Source organism: Triturus cristatus, chromosome 1_2, assembly GCF_964204655.1.
Source record: "Triturus cristatus chromosome 1_2, aTriCri1.1, whole genome shotgun sequence".
Classification (NCBI taxonomy): Eukaryota; Metazoa; Chordata; class Amphibia; order Caudata; family Salamandridae; genus Triturus; species Triturus cristatus.
The window spans coordinates 888,112,734-888,118,733 of NC_140580.1; positions in this window are offsets into that span (position 1 = coordinate 888,112,734).

Genomic DNA, 6,000 nt, shown 5'->3' on the forward strand with positions numbered 1-6,000 from the left:
GAGAAAAAAGGGGGTCTCAAAACGTGTTTTTCCCATGCAATTTCCCATAGGAACCTTTAATCGCAGCTACAACCCGAACTGCTGAACGGAATCACACCAAATTTGGCAAAGAGGTAGACCTTGGTTCACACTCGTGCCTTTTTGTTAAATGGTGTAAATCCGTTCAGTAGTTCCTGAGAAAATCAATATATATATCTATGGCAGCGGTGGATCAGCGCACCCTGCCGAGCACGTGCTGTATGCTAATTGGCTGTCAACACTCTAAACCAGGAAGTGTTGGCAGCCATCTTGTGCCTCAATAGAACCGAGGCACACGAAAGCAGAAAGAAAATCCTCTCACAACGCAAAAAGGGGGCAGGGTAGAAACACCCACACCCCCTAGGCCTGCTCAGGGTATCCCACAAGGACCCCCAGGGCCCAAAAAAATATTTTAAAAAATAATAAATCAGTGAGATTCGCGCACCCAGCGCGAATTTCGGCCGAAATATTTTTAAAAAACGAAGCACAGGCTCCCGCACTTCGTTGTTAATTAGCCCCCGGGGAGTCAAATCCCAGGGGCAATACTTATTATGTAAAGGTGGGCCCAGAGGGGCCCCCCAGCCCCGGGGACCGCCACCCCTGTGGCTTCTTTGAATTAGGTGGGGGGCTCTCAGGCCCCCCCAGCCCCGGGGACCGCCACCCCCTAGGGCTTCTTTACATTAGGTGGGGGGGCTCTCAGGCCCCCCCAGCCCTGGGGACCGCCACCCCCAGGGCTTCTTTAAATAAGTTGCGGGGGGCTCTCAGGCCCCCCCAGCCCCGGGGTCTGCCACCCCACGGGGCTTTCAGAAAAGAATGGCGGGGGCTCACGGCCCCCCCGCAGCCCCGGGGATCGCCACCCACGGGGCTTTGAAAATGTGGGGAGGGGGGCCGCGCGGCCCCCCTCCTGGAGCCATTGATGGCTCTGGGGACTGCCACATCCCCCAGGACCGGCTCCTGCAGTGTGCCGGGGTGCCCACCCCCGGGACACTGTAGTTTGCTATGGCAGGGCGGGAGCCTCGCGACTCCCGCCCTGCCATAGCAAACTTGGTTTGAATTTTGAAAGAGCGAGCAGGGAACCTGCTCTCTCTTTCAAAATTCAAACGAAATTGCTTTTCCCCACGGTGAGCTGCATCTTAGCAGCTCCCCATGTGGAAAAGCAATGCCGGCTCCCGAAGGACGCGGGGAGCTGGCTGGGACCATGGGGGGATTGGGGACCCCCACGGTCCCCAACAGAGAGGGCCAGCCCCAGGGAATGGGGTCCCCAGGGCGACAAGTGGCCCGGGAAGGGGGCCACGCAGCCCCCCTCCCCAAAATGTAATGGAAAAAATAAAAAATACATAAAACAAAGGCCGGCCCCGGGGGATGGGGTCCCCGGGCCTTAAGTGGCCTAAGGAGGGTGGCAACGCAGCCCCCCTCCAAAAGAATTTTATAAAAACAAAAAAAAAGGCCATTCCCCGTGGGATGTGGTCCCCGGGGCCGATTAAGGCCTCGGGAGAGGGGCCACGCGCCCCCCTTCCCAATTTTTGATTTAAAAAAAAAAAAAATTGGAGGGCAGGCCCCGGGGGATGGGGTCCTCAGGGCCAAAATATTAGGAAAAGAAGGGGGGCCACACAGCCCTCCTTCTTAAAACAAAAAAGAAAGAAAAAGACCGGCATCGCGCCGGAGGCCACGCCCCCTTCTTGCAGCACTCTGCAAACACACCCCCTGGCGCGTTTGCAGAGGGGGAACGAATTCCCCTTGAATACTGGGGGTCCCTGGGGGCCAACTAGCCCACCAGGAACCTCCAGTATGCGCCAGGGGGCTGCGTTGCAGAGAGGTGTTCTGAGGCCACGCCCCTTTTTACACCTCACTGCAACGCAGCTCTGTGGCGCTTACTGGAGGTAGCTGGTGGGCTAGTTGCACCCCAGGGACCCTCAGTATTCAAGGGGAGTTAATCCCCCAACTTAAAACACGCCACGGGGCGCGTTTGCTCAGTGGTGAAGGGAGGGGGCGGGGCCTGAGTTCACATGTGTGCAAAAACACCCTGTGGCGCGGTTTAAGTTGGGGAATTAATTCCTCGTCAATCCTGAGGGTCTCTGGGGGCCAACTAGCTCACCAGGTACCTCCAGTAAGTGACACGGAGCTGCGTTGCAGAGTGTTGTAAAAAGGGGCGTGGCCTCTGAGCACCTCTCTGCAACGCAGTTCCCTGGTGCATACTGGAGGTACCTGGTGGGCTAGTTGGCCCCCAGGGACCCACAGGATTGAGGAGGAATTAATTCTCTAACTTAAAACGTGCCACAGGGCGTGTTTGCAGACATGTCATCTCAGGCCACGCCCCCTTCCTTCACCACTGTGCAAACGCGCCCCGTGGTGCGTTTTAAGTTGGGGAATTAATTCTCCTTCAATACTGAGGGTCCCTGAGGGCCAAATAGGCCAACAGGTATCTCCCGTATGCGCCAGGGAGCTGCGTTGCACACAGGTGTTCAGAGGCCACGCCCCTTTGTGCACCTCTCTGCAACACAGCTCTGTGGCGCTTATTGGAGGTACCTAGTGGGCTAGTTTGACTCTAGGGACCCTCAGGATTCAAGGTGACTTAATCTCCCAACTTAAAACGGCCACAGGGCGTGTTTACACAGTGGTGAAGGGAGGGGACGGGGCCTGAGGTGACATGTGCAAACATGCCCTGTGGAGCGTTTTAAATTGGGGAAAAAATTCCCCTTCAATCCTGAGGGACCCTGGGGGCCAACTAGTCCACCGGGTGCTTCCAGTAAGCGCCACTGTGCTGCGTTGCAGAGAGGTGGTGCAGGCCGTGCCCCTTTTTACACCTCTCTGCAATGGCGCTTACTGGATATACCTAGTGGGTTAATTTGACCCTAATTACCCTCTGGATTCAAGGGGACTTAATCTCCCAACTTAAAATGGCCGCAGGGCGTGTTTACACAGTGGGGAAGGGAGGGGACGGGTCCTGAGGTGACATGTGCAAACACGCCCTATGGCGCATTTTAAGTTGGGGAAATCATTCCCCTTCAATCCTGAGGGTCCCTGGGGGCTAACTAGCCCACCATGTGCTTCCAGTAAGCGCCACTGTGCTGCGTTGCAGAGAGGTGGTCCAGGCCGTGCCACTTTTTACACCTCTCTGCAACGCAGCTATGTGCCGCTTACTGGAGGTACCTAGTGGGGTAGTTGGACCCTAGGGACCCTCAGGATTCAAGGGGACTTAATCAGATAACTTAAAACCGCCACAGGGAGCGTTTACACAGTGGTGAAGGGAGGGGACGGGGCCTGAGGTGACGTGTGCAAACACGCCCTGTGGCGCGTTTTAAGTTGGGGAAATAATTCCCCTTCAATCCTGAGGGACCCTGGGGGCCAACTAGCACACCAGGTGCTTCCAGTAAGCGCCACTGCGCTGCGTTGCAGAGAGGTGGTCTAGGCCGTGCCCCTTTTTACATCTCTCTGCTACGCAGCTCTGTGGCACTTACTGGAAGTAACTAGTGGGCTAGTTGGACCCTAGGGACCCTCAGGATTGAAGGGGAATTATTTCCCCAACTTAAAACGTGCCACAGGGCGTGTTTGGACAGTGGTGAAGGGAGGGGATGGTGTAGGAAAGTGGCTCTATATATACTGGACCAAAGTTAAATTAGCCAAACTACGAATTCCGATTTACTCACCTGTTATCAGGAGAGACCTCAGTGCTGCATCTTTGAGCCCAGTACTCATCCTGAAAAGTAATTCTAACCATACTTACCAGTAACTTGAATTTCCTTCCATAGGATATCATTGCCTGCTTTTTGCTGAAAAAGTTTGTGTCGATTTTTGAAACTTACAAATATTCCCCTAAAATCAGCCGAAGTGCGAATTCCGATTTACTCACCTGTTATCAGGAGAGACCTCAGTGCTGCATCTTTGAGCCCAGTACTGATCCTGAAAAGTAATTCTAACCGTACTTACCAGTAACTTGAATTTCCTTCCATGGGCTAACATTGACTGGTTTCACTTGGCAATTCTTCTAAGTGTGGAGTTTTGGAACTTTAAAATATTCCTCTAAAATCAGCCGAACTACGAATTCCGAATTACTCACCTGTTATCAGGTGAGACCTCAGTGCTGCATGTTTGAGCCCAGTACTGATCCTGAAAAGTAATTCTAACCGTACTTACCAGTAACTTGAATTTCCTTCCATAGGATATCATTGCCTGCTTTTTGCTGAAAAAGTTTCTGTGTCGATTTTTGAAACTTACAAATATTCTCTAAAAATCGTGCCAACGATAAAAACGTAATTACTAGCCTGTTTTAGATAGAGGTCCCAGTGCTGAACCTAGGAGTCCAGCGCTGGATTACAAAAGTAACGTGAACATACTTTACCTGCAAATTGAATGTCCTTCCATAGGATAACATTGGTAATTCCAACTGAAAAAGTTACTGTCAACGTTTAAAATACAATAATATTCCTTAAAAATCACTACTGTAACCAAAACGCTTTTACTTAACTGTTTACAGCTCATGTCCCGGGACTGAATCTAGGATCCAGTCCTGTGGTTAGAAAAGTAATCTACAAAGTAACTAATTGCATTTAACCAGAAATTCCCATTGAGCTCAATGTTGCATTGTGTTTGAAATTATGTTGCCTATTGCAACAAACTGTAACTATTGCATTCAAAAAGTCTATTGCCTATTTGAAAAGTATTTAACTAAAGTAACTCATCCTGAGAAAGTATATTTTGATACCTTGTTGGTTCTAAAATAAAACAGCTATATCTTTTGATACAAAACAATTGGCCTAGAGTTCAGTTCTTGAGTGTGTGAGACCATTTGCTGACTGAGTGTGTACAACAAATGCTTTACACTGTCCTCTGATACTGCCTTACTGCTCGACCAAGCTACCACTTTAGAGAGTAAGGTTATATCTAACTTTAACCTCTGCCAAACCTCTGGGGACTGGGGACTCTATACACACTGTACCTTACTTTGGTCCAGTATATATAGAGCCACTTTCCTACACCAGCCCCTCCCTTCACCACTGTGTAAACGCGCCCTGTGTCCGTTTTAATTTGGGAGATTAAGTTCCCTTGAATCCTGAGTGTTCCTAGGGTCCAAGAAGCCCACTAGGTACCTCCAGTAAGCGCCACAGAGCTGCGTTGCAGAGAGGTGTAAAAAAGGGCACGGCCTGGGCCACCTGTCTGAAACACAGCGCAGTGGCGCTTACTGGAAGCACCTGGTAGGCTAGTTAGCCCCCAGGGGCCCTCAGGATTGAAGGGGAATTATTTCCCCAACTTAAAACGCGCCACAGGGCGTGTTTTCATACGTCACCTCGGGCCCCATCCCCTCCCTTCACCACTGTGTAAACGCGCCCTGTGGCCGTTTTAATTTGGGAGATTAAGTCCCCTTGAATCCTGAGTGTCCCTTGGGTCCAACTAGCAAACTAGCCCACTAGGTACCACCAGTAAGTGCCACAGAGCTGCGTTGCAGAGAGGTGTAAAAAGGGGCACGGCCTGGGCCACCTGTCTGAAACACAGCGCAGTGGCGCTTACTGGAAGCACCTGGTAGGCTAGTTAGCCCCCAGGGGCCCTCAGGATTGAAGGGGAATTATTTCCCCAACTTAAAACGTGCTACAGGGCGTGTTTTCACACGTCACCTCGGGCCCCATCCCCTCCCTTCACCACTGTGTAAACGCGCCCTGTGGCCGTTTTAATTTGGGAGATTAAGTCCCCTTGAATCCTGAGTGTACCTTGGGTCCAACTAGCAAACTAGCCCACTAGGTACCTCCAGTAAGTGCCACAGAGCTGCGTTGCAGAGAGGTGTAAAAAGGGGCACGGCCTGGGCCACCTCTCTGAAACACAGCGCAGTGGCGCTTACTGTAAGCACCTGGTGGGCTAGTTGGCCCCCTGGGGCTCTCAGGGTTGAAGGGGAATTATTTCCCCAACTTAAAACGCACCACAGGACGTGTTTTCACACGTCACCTCAGGTCCCATCCCCTCCCTTCACCACTGTGTAAGTATTCATGCAGT